The 14625-nt window shown below is 40.2% G+C and overlaps 2 long non-coding RNA genes across 2 annotated transcripts in view; one reads left to right on the top strand and one right to left on the bottom strand.

Annotated features, from left to right (window-relative positions):
* Window positions 1-4556, top strand: part of LOC144315698 (uncharacterized) — a 48429-nt gene extending 43873 nt beyond the window's left edge. The window contains exon 4 of the long non-coding RNA XR_013381498.1: window positions 4070-4556. This is a non-coding gene — a long non-coding RNA (uncharacterized LOC144315698). The remainder of the gene's footprint in view (window positions 1-4069) is intronic.
* Window positions 1-14625, bottom strand: part of LOC144315700 (uncharacterized) — a 51051-nt gene that overhangs the window by 30504 nt on the left and 5922 nt on the right. The window lies entirely within an intron of this gene.

The following is a 14625-nucleotide window of genomic DNA, read 5'->3' as shown; positions in this document are numbered from 1 at the left end:
TTTAGCATCACTATGAGCCCTGATTAATTGTTCCTAGAGAGGCCAGATCCTCCTCTTCATCCATGAATCATTCTCTCTTACCAGTCTCTTGCAAGAGCCAAGGACATGTATTGGTATTAGACTTTGACATTTGTATTACGTGGGTACCAACAAAAGGCTAACAAAGAGATCATACACACACTGGCCTGAGGAGCCAAATAGTTCTCAGTATTTTTTTTTTTTTTTATGATAGTCACACAGAGAGAGAGAGAGAGGCAGAGACACAGACAGAGGGAGAAGCAGGCTCTATGCACCGGGAGCCCGAGGTGGGATTCGATCCCGGGTCTCCAGGACCGCGCCCTGGGCCAAAGGCAGGCACCAAACCGCTGTGCCACCCAGGGATCCCTAGTTCTCAGTATTTAAAGCAAAATGAAATATCTTCTTCTGGGGGTGTAAGTACACCTTTAATTTCAAAAATATACCTTTCCCAAAAGTTGAAGGAGTTAGATTGTTTATGAAAGGCAGGGATTCCTGGTTTCGGTTTCTGTTCAGTAATGGCCATTATGCAGGGTTTTGACCTGTGCTGGACTGTTGCTGAGTAGTAAGCATATCTTACCAAAGGCCAGGAAGCTGCTAATTAATCCTACAGGAGACCGTGGAGGCACATTTGCCATTCATCCAGCAAGTGCTATTTAAGTGCCTGTTGTGAGCATCTGAGTGTACTTGAGCTAAAGAGCTCATGGCCTAGGTAGAAGGAGCACTACAGCAGGCCAGTACACCACCAGCCACACTCCGTGTGAAACTCACTCACCCTAACTCTACTGGTCAACTAGCTTTTAGCTAGGGGACCCTTTTGGAGGCATTGACACTGAGCTTAGAATGTGTTCAGTGCCTCCTGTGCAAGGCACCATGTATACCTTCAGCAGCTAAGCTGGCATTTGTTAAGGTAATGTGAGAGTGCAGCAAATAGACGGGAAGCATGTACTTCGGGTCATTGAATCCAAACCGTGCTCTCACTTCAGCCTGTTTTCTGCACAGCAGGCTTTGGCTCTAATGACTCTGTTTCTCATTGAACTCCTAGGATAGCAGCAGTCTCTGTCTCCTTTAGTGTCTTGCCTGTCTCTCCTTGGGGGAAAATCAGCTACTTGTGCTTTTCTCATTCTAATGAGCCTCTAGGAGTTGGGAGCAAATGCATTTTAGAGACATGAAGAGGACAGAATAGAGCTACCTGCATGGGGAAGAGGTACAGAAATGTATGGTGGTGCTTAATGTAACGAGCTTCCATTCCATGGGCTTTTATGGAGTGCCTAGGCTTGGGACAAGGGAAAATGGGTGGGGTGGGTAGTATAATTCTCTGAGAGCTTGCCACATCCTCGGTACCAAGACAGGACCATTCTGTGAGCCAGCTGATTTTATTTTCCTCTCTCAGTGAGGACACACTCAGCCTGTGTTTTAGATACAAGAAATGGAGAAGTTAAGAAACTTGCCCAAGTCACCCAGCTAGAGATGACACTGAAGCCAAAGCCTTCTGTCTACACCAAAGCCTGAACCCATTCCATTTTTCTGTCTTCTGCTGCTGAAAAGGCAGAGCAATGATGCAAGTCAAACCTACAAGTGATGAGAGAGCACTGTGTAGTTTGACAGAAAGGAAGTAGCAGAAAATCCCAGTGGGGACCTAAAGAGGCAGGAAGATGGGCTAGAAGAGACTTGAGTTCAAGGCTTAATTCTACTTTGTTGCCCTCTTACAAAGCAAGGCAGAGGTGGCACTGAGCACTCTGTGGACTGTCCTCTTCTGTATTCCCCACCACATGAGGCCAACTCCTCACTGCACTAAAGGCTTCACTTATCTGCCCCTCTCCCCTTAGAAGCTTCACCAATTTTTGTATTTGTCAGTTAATTCAGTAAGCATTTATTAAAGGCCTACTATGTGCATGCTATGCATGCATCCTGCTTTAAGAAATTCACAACTAGGGCAGCCCGGGTGGCTTAGTGGTTTAGTGCCACCTTCAGCCCAGGGCCTGATCCTGGAGACCCAAATCGAGTCCCATGTCAGGCTCCCTGCATGGAGCCTGCTTCTCCCTCTGCCTGTGTCTCTGCCTCTCTATCTATCTATCGCTCATGAATAAATAAATAAATCTTAAAAAAAAAAAACAGAAATTCACAACTATTCAATGTCAAGGATTTATTTTCATGTGTGAAATAAAATATATATCAGATTATTCACTGCAGCATTATCTGAATAGCAAAATAAAGAAATGGTTCAATAAATTATAATACCTTACATACAAATGACTGTTCTGTAGCTGTCTTTAAAACTGAGGGGGTAAATCCTCCAAGCTATATTGTTAAATAAAAGAGTGAATGGTGGAACATTTGGTGTGCTGCCATATTACACCATGTGTATAATACATGCATATACATGTATGTTTGTGAACTGTGCAGGGGCATACAAGAAAGCAATAACATTTGTTGCCTGCAGGAGAGAGCTGGGTGGCTGAGGAATAGAACAGGAGGGAGACTTTTCACTATACAGCAGTGCTTTTCAAACTACTAATAGGGCAGGGGGAGCATCAATATTTTGCCCCCCATTCATCACAGTCGAGTACGCAGTCTTACTGTCCATATTTGCATACAGCTTGCTCTGCATGTCGCTTACCATGGGACTTTGATGACATCTGACTGGTTTCTGGCCTTTTCCTGGACTGGAGTTCACTATTTTTATGCTTGGTTGACAATGTCACATTGCTATAAAAGTTCCTAACTTTCTAATTCTTACTCTGAATTTCTCTTATGTACCAGAAGCAAACAGTTCATGGGCCAGCACTGCCATATACCTTTCTGAACTTTGACTTTGGATATATCATCTATCCAAGGAAACCTTTTTTTTTTTTTTTTAATATCTAGTGACCTATCCTTAGCAGAACAACCTTGTAAGAAATAAGGATAGATTTGGTGATCTTGAATTCCTTTGGATTCTCTTTTCCAGCATTAGCTCTCTGCAAAACCGTGAGGCTGACCTAGGGTAAAGTTGGCTCTCTCACTATTCTCTGACAGATGAGCCTTGCAGCCACTCCCCTTCCTCTTTGAGTTCCTCCCTATCCCCTCTGTGACTCTTACTGTGGCTATCAACTCACTCTTACACAGATGTACAGTCCTAATACAGACAAAGTATTTCCTTTCCCATGTAAACAGAGGAATTGAAAATACAGTTTTTCTTTTCTTTATTTATGATAGTCACACACAGATAAAGAGAGAGAGGCAGAGACACAGGCAGAGGGAGAAGCAGGCTCCATGCACCGGACCCGACGTGGGATTCGATCCCGGGTCTCCAGGATCGCGCCCTGGGCCAAAGGCAGGCGCCAAACCACTGCGCCACCCAGCGTTCCCGAAAATACAGTTTTTCAAACTGAAGGAAAAGCATCTGGATTGGATGACAGATATCATTCTTGAGTATTTTTAGCTGGCCACGACTTACCACTAGTCAGCCCCCAGGGAAAGTATATGAGGAGACATAAAATGCCGGGAGAGATGAGGAGGTAGGGGGCAGGACCATTGATGACAGGTGTGGCATGGAGTTGATAGGCAGGAGACTCTAAAATAGGGAATAAAGGAAATGAGACTAGCCATTGTAGATTCACAGAATTCAATATATTGGTGATCACAACTAAACTGGGCAGAGTCCTCTTAAAAATCCATATAATCACCAGGTCAAAAGAAATCAGGCTGAATATTTTAACTTGTTTAGAGGGAGAATGCATCAGAAGTGTAGCAAAGTGGAGTCCCAGGGAAGATGTTGGCAGTATCCATCCAAGCCATAATCAAGGGAGAGATGTCTGGACTCAAGAACATAATCTACTAGGTCCTCCTGGTGGCAGGAGTGTCCCTACTGCAGAGATGGTAGCATCAGCCTTGACCTACCACTTACCACTGCAGAGCTCATACCCCTTGAGCTCATGACATATGGATCAAGCAATCTGTTAATACAGTTTGCAATGCCATGTGTCTTTGTCCAGAGAGAGAGAATGTGTTGCCTTTTCTGTTGTATGGCTCATTATAAATCACTAAGCTGGCTCTGTGCTCTATATTCCAGACTCTTGTAAACCTGAATAAATGTGAATCTACTCTGGGGATGCAGATCCACTTTTGGTCAAGAGGAAAACTGAAGAGTATAAGCACATAAGGCTAAAGAACTGGCCATGAGTTGTGGTTATATCAACATGGTGCACACCAAGATCTCGTAGCAGCCAGAGAGAAAAGGCTGAGGAATCAGCATCACAATGACTCTCTCAAATTTCTCATGTTCTTTTGGTCAAAGCAGAAGCTCTGGACATAATCCTCATCAGGCTTCTGTACCGGTTTTGATTTGGCACAGCTCAATAATGGAATGGAGTGTATCCAACATGTGATGATTACACAGTCACAAAAGCTATATATTTAAGGCCATGTTAAAAGGCCCCATGTCAAAACAGCCAAGACAGAAAGTCATATACTTTTTTTAAGACCTGTTTTAATTTTTTAAAAAATTTAAGAGGTAACCTATGTACATATTTAAAATATTAAAATGTATTTTTAAAGTACAGGCAGAAGTCTCCTACCCTTGATGTTTGCTCAGTTTCCATTTTTCCCCCAAAAGTAACTCTTGAAACTAATTTGCTGTTCATTCTTATAAATATTTTGGTATGTGTAAGCCAAAGAGAGGTATTTTTTTTTTCTTTCTTACACAAAATAGCATACTCTAGGCTTTTTTTCTGTATACCCTGATTATCTTTTTATTAGTATATCTTGGTGGTGTTTCCCTATCAGTACTGAAAGCTTTCTCTTTCAGTAATTCACATCATTCTCAGGGTGGATAAGGCAAGAACACAGGATTTGGCATCAGATAGACCAAAATTCATAACTTGCTATCTATGTGCCTTAGGTGGGTTTCTTGACTTTGTAAAATAGGGGCAAAAAAATTCAGTTTTTATGAAGCCTAAATATGTGTGGGCACCACATACCTGATTTCAAACTATACTATAAAGCTTAGGAATCAAAACAGTATTGTATTAGCATTAAAACAGATACATAGATCAATGAAACATAATAGAGAGCCTGAAATAAACACATGCATGATCAATTAGTTTATGACAAAGGAGCCAAGAATATATTATGGTGGAAGGATGGTCTCTTTAATAAATAGTACTGGGAAAACATACAGCCACATGTCAAAGAATGAAACTGGACCACTTTCTTTCACCACACATAGGAATCAATTCAAAGTGAATTAAAGACTTGAACATAAGACCTGAAACTATAAAGCTCTGAGAAGAAAACATGGTGGGTAAGCTCCTTGACATTGGTCTTGGCAGTGATTTTTTTTGGATTTGAGGTCAAAAGCAAAGGCAACAAATGCAAAATAAACAAGAAGGATGACATCAAGCTAAAATGCTTCTTCACAACAAAGGAAGCCATAAACGCAATGAAAAAGCATTCTGTGGAATAAGAAAATATTTGCAAACCATATATCTGACAAAGTGTTGATACCTAAAATATATTTAAAAAACTCATACAACTTAATAGCAAACAATCTGACTAAAAACTGAACAAAGGAACTAAATAGGCTTTTTTTTGTTTTTTTGAAGAAAAAATACAGATGGCCAACAGGTACATGAAAAGGTGCTCAACGTCACTGATCATCAAGAAAATGCAAATCAAAACACTATGAGAAAAAAAAACACAATGAGTTATCACCTCACACCTGGTAGAATGGCTATCATCAAAAAGATAAGAAATAAGTGTTTGCAAGGATATGGAGAAAAAGGAATCGTCGTGTACTATTGCTGTAGCCACTGTGGGAAACAATATGGAGGTTTCTCCGAAAATTAAAAATAAAGCTAATATATGATCCTGCAGTCCCACTTCTGGATATACACCAGGAATTGCAGACAGGATATCAAAGAGATATCTGCATTCCCATATTCACTGCAGCATTATTCACAATGGCCAAGACATGGAAACAACCAAGCTATTCATCAGTAGATAAATGAATAAAGAAAATCTCTCTCTCTCTCTCTCTCTCTTTCTCTCTCTCTCTCACACACACAGAGACACCCCTACCAACATATACAATGGAATATTATTCAGCCATGAGAAAGAAGGAAACTCTACCGTTTGCAACTGCATGGATATACCTTGAGGGCATTATGCTAAGTGGAATAAGCCAGATAGAGAAAGGCAAATACTGCACACTATGTGTGTGGGGCTGGGAGGTGTAAAACAGAAAGGGAGAGTAGAAAAGTGGTTGCAAGGGCTGGGGGTGGGGGAAATAGGGATAGGTAGTAAAGGGTACAAACTTTCAAAGGTAGGTAGGTAGGTAGATAGATGATAGATAGAGCCCTTAGCACATCATCAGGGAAATTAACATTGAGAGGAAGGAAGAAAAGAAGTGGAAGGAAAGGTAGAAGAAGAGGAGAAAATATCCCATTTTAGCCTAATTTCCATGTTCCTGCAATTTAGCCAGTAGGGCACCAGTTAGGTCTGTTATCGCCAATAAACTCGTTTCCTCACCTCTAAGTGAAAGAATTACTAGATAGTTTATAAAGTTTTTTTTTTTTTTTACAATTAAGTTAGAATTTAGCTCTGAAAGAAGTCCTTAGACTTTGCAATTGTTAAATATTTATTTAACATGTTTTATTGTGAGTCTACTTGTACAACGTTATTAGGAAAATAAACATGAAACATATTTCCTTTCCTTAGAATAATCTACAGGTTAGATATAGACAGGGAAAATACAAAGAAGGGAGCCAAGAAGAGGAAAGGGAATACAAGTTTTCCCTCAATTCTTATTTGAAGAAGGCATTCAGAAGGTTCCCACTAGGAACAATGGGGTTCGCAATGAAACCTGTGCTAATGGTATGGTCAATGCCACTTAACTCCCATAGCTAGTATGTGCAGCTGGCAGCAAAGAAGGCCTGCCTAGTGAATGAGTTTTTAATTTTTATCTCAGTGATGTATTGGGTGGGAGGGTTTATCTTGGATCCAAGGCAGTGCAAGTAGTAACACATATTCTGAGAAAATCTGGGTCATTCCATAGATTAATTCACAATTCAGTTCAATCTCAGTTGTTTCACATATATGAAGTACTTGCGCATACTCACTGTGTAAACTTGGGTTAAGCCTTTCACTTTCTTAATGCCTCCGTGTCCTTATCTATAAAATGGGAACAATAATAGAAGCCTATTTGTTAGGACTATTGATAAGATTAAATTAGTTAATATATGCAAAGTATTTAGAATAGTACCCAGCACCTAGCAAGTCTTGTAAAAAATATTTACCATCATGGTTATTGTTAATTAAAGCCAAAAACTGTTCTAATTGCTAGAGGGCATATGAAAATCTAGAAGGTAGCATCCTTACTCTCAGAGAGAAGAATCTATATGAAGGGTGAAGCCACTGTCCTTTAGACTTAACGTTTGTCCTGTTGGTCTGGGGTCCACTTATGTTCTCTAAGATAAAGTACTTTTGATTTCTTCAGGAAACAACTGCTCCCAGGTGATTAGGCTCTCTATATCCTGACTTTAGATTAACTTAAATCTTTTATATTGTATGTCAATCAGCTATTGTCCACAGGAGGTAGAGAAAGCTGATCAGCACTTTTTTTTTTTTAAGATTTTATTTATTCATGAGAGACACAGAGAAACAGAGGCAGAGACACAGGCAGAAGGAGAAGCAGGCTCTGTGCAGGGAGCCCCACATGGGACTCAATCCTGGGCCTCCAGGATCCCACCCTGGGCTGAAGGTGGCGCTAAGCTGCTGAGCCACCCAGGCTGCCCTGATCAGCACTTTCTAAATAGACTGAAGAAACCCTAGACAAAATGATTAGATGTTCCTTGATTTGATGCCAAAATACTATTATTGCATCTTCACTTGGGAATCCAGGAAGATGAAACACTCAGTACATTCTTTCCAGGATGACACAATGCATACCAAGATGGGCACTGGCCCACTTCTGCAGTTTTGAGTCATCTGTAAATACCACCCCATGAGGTTGAAAAGAGTAGTGATTATTCTCCTCAGAAAAACATTTTTCTTTTAATTATTTTTTAAAATTTTATTTCTTTGTTTCAGAGAGAGAGAGAGAGAGAGCAAGCAAGCATGAGCAGGGGGAGAAGCAGACTCCTCGCTGAGCAAGGAGCCTGATGTGGGGTTTGATCCCAGAACCCTGGGATCATGCTCTGAGCCAAAGGCAGATGCTTAACCAACTGAGCCACCCAGGTGACCCCTCAGGCAAACATTTTTCAAGACTATTTTTTTAGAGAGATATTAGATTCACAGCAAAATAAAGAGGTAGTTCGTACAGAGATTTCCTGTATACTTCTACACATGGATAGCCTACCACATGATCAACATGCCCACCCACACCAAAGTGGTACATTTGTTAGAACTAATAAACTTACCTTATGATGACATCCAGAGTCCATAGTTTATATTAGAGTGCACTTTTGGTGTTGTACATTCTACAGATTGGGACAAATGTATAATGACATGTATCCATCATTATACATGTATCTGTGTATCCATGTATCAATTTTTACTGCCCTAAAAATCCTCTGTGCTCTGTTGGGCAAATTCTTGATGGGTCCTTTCATGTAGATGAAATAAAATTACTTATTTGACCAACCCTAAGATAAATTGCCAATATTCCAACTCATAAAGTTTTTTTCTTTCTTACTATTCTCAAGCATTTATTTTTCCTAAAAGGAAATAACAAGAAAAATGGATGATTCTACATGTTATACATTCTTCAGCCTCTTCCAACTTCTTCCCTCCCCCCCAAAACCATTAGAAATACAAAAAAAAAAATCAGGAGTCAACTAGAGCAAAACCAGCTGAAAGTGGTTGGTTTGCAGTAGGGTTTTTGGGACCAATTGCTATGATAAATGTTCTTTTAAGTAGCCAGTTCTGCAAAGGATATAGACTGTTTACATATGATTAATTAAGAAATAATTATCTTTGACTAGGGGAATATGAGACAATAAATGGACCATAAAAGCTAAATAAACACTCAGCTGCTGCCTTTAGTTTTAGTTGGTGCCAGGAATATTTATGACTTTTATAAAAGACATGATAAACTCTCCCCCCATCCACCCACCATTTCCAAAATGCAAAGACATTGTGAAATCACTCTTGACACTTGTTTTTTCCATGTTTTCTGCCTGTGGATGTGTCACATCAAGAGAGTGTACTATTTCACAATCATCATGATACTTTCATTTTCTTCTTTTGTTGAACACAGTTGACTTAGAGGTCATCACCAGTGCCTCCACCTCATCTTCATCTCTTACCTGGCCTATAGAAATGAGCCAGTAAAGATTACCCAATGCCTAGCTCTTCCCATTGCAGCTCATCTTGCACATTGCTGCCAGTTAAATCTGCTGTGGGCATGGCATTCTCATGCTCAGAAACAAGCAAATGCCCCCAAAAGCTCAATCTTTTTTTTCTTTTTCTTTTTTTGTCTAGGGAATAAAATCCAGACTGTTTAGTCTGGCCTTGCATTTGATATCTTTCATGAATTCAAGCATTTATCATTGAATCCTCACATATGAGAGGCACTGTATTAAGAATGTAAATACAAGCAGTATGTGTTCATTGATCTATGGAACTTATAGTTCCAGTAGAATGGGGGGACATGTAAATAAATAAGTGCAGCAAAGTTTTGTTCCACCAAAAAATATGTACTGGGTGTGGTGGATGCACACATACAAAAGAGCATATAATTGTATTGTTTTGGAAAGCATAGAAAAGTTTCTATTAGGAGGTTGAAACTTCCAATGGGAATGTTGAGCTGACCCATATTGAATGGTGGTGGGTGATTCTCTAGAACACAAGGTAGAAAAGGGGACCCCACGTGGGGGGTATAGTATGAAAGAAGAAAGCAAGTTTGAGGGTAGCTAGAAGCTTGTTGTGTGGACTAGATAGGATAAGACAAGAAAATAAGTTGGAAAAAAAAGCAGATCACACAGGAGACTATTTAAAGAGGTGAGAATTATCCTAGTATGGCAGAGGCGATCCAAAGACAGGTCTTAAGCTAGGAAGTAACATGATTGAATTTTCATTTTATATATGTTCTCTGATTGCGGGTGTGAAGGAGGAATTAACAGAGGACAAGGAAGATGGTAGGGAGACTGGTTAGAAAAACTTTCCAAGAGTCCATATGAAGGATGCTAAGAGCCCAAATAGTAAAATTGCAACAACGCATTTGAAAGAGCATTGATTTAGGAACTTGATGGACCTGGGATGCTACTTAGAAACTATATGACCCATGACAAGTCATTTAGCCTAGTCATGCCTTAGGTATCCTCAGCTCTGAAAAGGAAATAATGTTATCTACCTACCAAGATTATTATGAAGATAAGCTGAAATAATTTTCAAAAAGTTTTTAACACAATGTCTCATGTACAAAGGGACTCAGTAAAACATAGCCAGTATAGATGCATAGCAATGATGATGAAGGATGCAAAGATGTGACAGGCACTAAAGAAGTAGAATCTACTGGATAGGACTTGGCCCCTGATTTCATGTTGAGAGTTAAAGAAAGAGGAATCAAGGATTATACTTCTCTTTTTTACAAAAATTGACAGGTAACTAAGGGGAAGAGGAGATTTGGGGGAAAAGTGATGAATTCGAGTGGAAATACGTAGTGAGTGGTTTGATAAAAGCATATTGAATTCAACTCCAGCATTTAAAAAATTGGGTGGGCGAGAGAAGCCCAGGTATGGCCAGGGAGATGGGAGAAAGGTGGAAATGAGGAGGACATGGAAATCAGAGGATGAGAGCATTTGAGGAAGAAGGAAGGACATCATGGATAATATGTAAATATAAATGTAAAAACAGAGATTACATAAGAAAATCATGGGTTTGCATTCATTTGAGTTAGGAAGTTAGGAAGTCCTTGGTTTCCTTGGGTTGTTGTGGGCCAAAAGCCTTGCTTGTTTGTTTTTTTAAATATATATTTTTTTATTCATGAGAGACAGAGAGGCAGAGACATAGGCAGAGGAAGAAGCAGACTCCCTGCAGGAAGCCCAATTCAGGATTTGATCCTAGGACCCCGGGCATCGTGACCTGAGCTGAAGGCAGATGCTCAACCGCTGAGCTACCCAGGGGCCCCCAAAGCCTTGTTATGACAATTGAGAAGCGAGCAGATAAAGGAATGATACGAGACAAGTACAGAATATTATTTGGAGGAGAATGGGGGAAAAAAAAAACAAAAAGATAAAGCATTGAGAGAGGGTTTTAAAAGATAGGAAGGGTAACTAGAAAATACTTATAGGTGTAGGAAATGAGCAATGGGGAAACAGTTTAAAAATACATGCAAAAAAGGAAATAACTGATGAATGAAGTCAAGAGAAGAATTCAGAGCACACACAGGTGAAGGGATTAGCTCTGAGTAGGTGATGGAATAGCTCTTCTTGTTGATAAAAATATGCCGATATGCATGGCAGCTGTGGTAGGCAGAATAATCTCCCCACAGAGGTCCATGTCTAATCCCTAGAACACGTGAGTGTGTCATGATACGTGGCAAAAGGGACTTTACAGATGCAATTAAGGTTACAGACCTTCAGATAGGGAGATTATCCTGGATTATCCAGGTGAACACAGTCTAATCTCATGAGCCCTTAAAAGCAGAGAACTTTCTCTGGCTGAAGTGATAGAGAGATGGCAGAAAAAAGAAGTTGGGGAAATTCGAAGGATGAGAGGGGCCACATGGAAAGCATAAGAAAAAATGTAGGCAGTCTTCAGGATCAAAGACTAGCCCCTGGATGACCTCAGTCCCCAAATCACAGGGATCTGAATTTGGCCAGAGCCTCAGAAGGAAACACAACCTTGCCAACACTTTAATTTCAGTCTAGTGAAACTATACTGAGGACCCAAATAATCCAAACAGACCCAGGCTCTCATACACAGAACTGACTGCTAAGGTTTTGATAGTTTGTTAAGGCAACACTAGAAAATTCATACACCAGCTGATAGCCTACAGGTAAGAGGGAGGGTGGAGGTGGAAATAAGTGCCCAAGGACAACCAGCCCTTTGTACCTGCTTTTCAGTTACTTAACCAGCAAGGCTTTTGACCTGCCCTGGTTGTCGGTTTTTGCTGCAGATTTGTGGCACAAAGGTGTGGGCAATGATTGTCCAAAGTTATGCTAATGCTGAGAGAGCAAGAGCAGAATATAACCTTTCCCTCCAATTTTACCCCTCACTGCCCTCTATAGCTGAGTCACTCCCAATGTATCAGTCTCACGAGGCTTCCTCACTTGTGATTGTTATTAGTTCCTGGAATTCATTCGCTTTTCACATCTACAGCTCTTCAAGAGTTGATTCACTGTGGGAGGGAGCCAAGAACTGCCCTATTTCTCTATCTTGGCAAAGTGGAATCCTTGGATCTATTCTGTTTGCCAGGATCTTATGACCTCATCTAATCAGATACAAGCTTCACATGATAATATTTTACTATGGTTTAACAAAGAAGCAGACTAAATCATAATATATAAGTAATCCCTGAGGGAACACAGCTAGTAGGTGACACAGCCAGTTGGTCCTGGGTGTTCCTAAAATATGATACCTGTTCTCTTAGGGTAGCATGCTGCCACAAAAATATTTGCATTTTAAGTCTTCTCACTCAATACAGAAAGAGATGTTGATCTGAGGCAAAGGTATTTCAAGTATTGGAGGTCCAGGAGAATTGAGAAGGTAATCATATCTTGCTGACAGCTTCCATTGTGTGCAGAGAAAACACTGACAATCATGTTAGGAAAACCAAAGGTGACTACTTCTAGAACTTTCTTAAGCCCAGGGTAAAGAATTATTCATCGTTCCCTATAACAATAATCCTGGATGATTATGGATAAAAGTCAGAGGCAGCTCTTTTCTTAGGATGGAGCCCAACAAGCTCAAATCTATCAGCTGCATGACTAACTGAAATTTCTGTGCCTTAGTCTTCTCATCAGGAAATTTGGGATATAATGTTTTTGGATTTTTTTTTCTGGCAGATGTCTGAAAAAGATGATCCCTTAGGGCCCCTTTAGCCCCAAGATATGGAATTTTCTGAATTTCAGTTGAGTTTTACCAAGGCTGTGCTGTAGACAGTAGAGTCTGCCATGGAAGATCTTCCCAACTGGGAAGTGAGCTAACCCGCTGGCATTTTTCATTTGAGTAAATCTCACTTCTTAAACATTTCCCTTTACTTAATGCAGCTTGATAAGCAGCAATGAACTTCCAAGTTACCTCCCTGTGAATAATGTCCTATTGCCTATCTGCATTGTTGTTGCATGTCACAGAGGAACTCCATAAAGCTAACATATGACCCAGGTGTCAAAATATCATTTCAAGAAATAACTTGGAAATGAATTTTGATCACCAGGACACAGTCTATCCACTTAGCCCAGGGAGACTTAGTGCTTCCTGTGGCTCACTTGGATCTGAAAATAGCATCCTAAAGCAAATGTGGAGGAAGTAATTAATTGTGTAAAATAACACAGAGATTTTACCCTGAATTGCAGAATTGCCTATATCCCAACCCTGTTGGGACTTTTATAAGAGCGATCTTTTCCCGTGGTGAGGAAATCTAAGCCAGCCATGAAAATGACCACTGGCCAAACTGTCCCTGGCCTAAGGAAATGGAGGAGGCAAGTCCTAATGAGACATTAAACATAGTCTTTCTTCTTTTCTTCCCCCATGAGCTTTTAAGTCTAAGGAACTGTCTCCTTCTCTTCCTCTGTCTTGGCCTCTTTCTTTCCTTTTCATTTTTTTTCTTCTCTAGGTTTAGGATCCTTATTCTACAACTTTTACCGTGAAGTTTTATTGACTTAGATCAGATCATCCCTAAGAGCAGGTTTGAATGGGGGAGACCTGGAAGAGTGTAGGAAGACGTTAGTTTTGCTTCAGTGAATGCCCTAGAGAAAACAGAATGGAAGAAGCATATAAAATAGTAACTATGATAATGAAGTTAATAGGTAATTTGATATTATATTTGGTGAGAACTAGGTCCTTCTGACACCAAGACTCTAGGAGTCTATAAAGACCACTACTACTCAGGTCACTACTACTGCTACTGCCAATACAAATGTTATTATTACTACTAACCATAATAATGAAAATCCATCTAAATTACTCCATTATTTTGTCAAAGTGCTTTTCTATTTTTAATTTTATTTGACCCTTACAAGTATATAAGGCAGGTAGGTAAACTATGGTATTATTATCCTTCACTTTGTTGACACTGGAAGCAGCTGGCACTCAAAGAAGCCAGTGATGCCACTCAAATGCACAGTCCTGAGAATACTCAGGACTGAATCAAGCCTCTTGATTCACTGTTTGGGCTCATTGCATTATACATTACTGTAAGGCTTCATTCATAATAGGATCTTTTGGGGAAACAAATTTTGAGGACCAATGGTTAAAGAGGTAGAGGAGGGAAAAGGCATACAAGGGTGAATACAATTACAGAATTGGAAAGGGGTTGAGCTTTCCCCACCAGAGGCTGTTTCTCCTGGGAGATACTTGGGGGCAAGAGAGGATGGGTAGCTGTTGGGAAGACCACTGGCCAAACTTTGCAACTATTTCTCCTGGCTCAGCATTCCTTCTGTGTGCTGTCAGCAAAAAAGGAACAGA

Source organism: Canis aureus, chromosome 6, assembly GCF_053574225.1.
Source record: "Canis aureus isolate CA01 chromosome 6, VMU_Caureus_v.1.0, whole genome shotgun sequence".
NCBI lineage: Eukaryota > Metazoa > Chordata > Mammalia > Carnivora > Canidae > Canis > Canis aureus.
The sequence above is the reverse complement of the archived record's forward strand: the minus strand, read 5'-3'. Positions and strand labels throughout refer to the sequence as shown.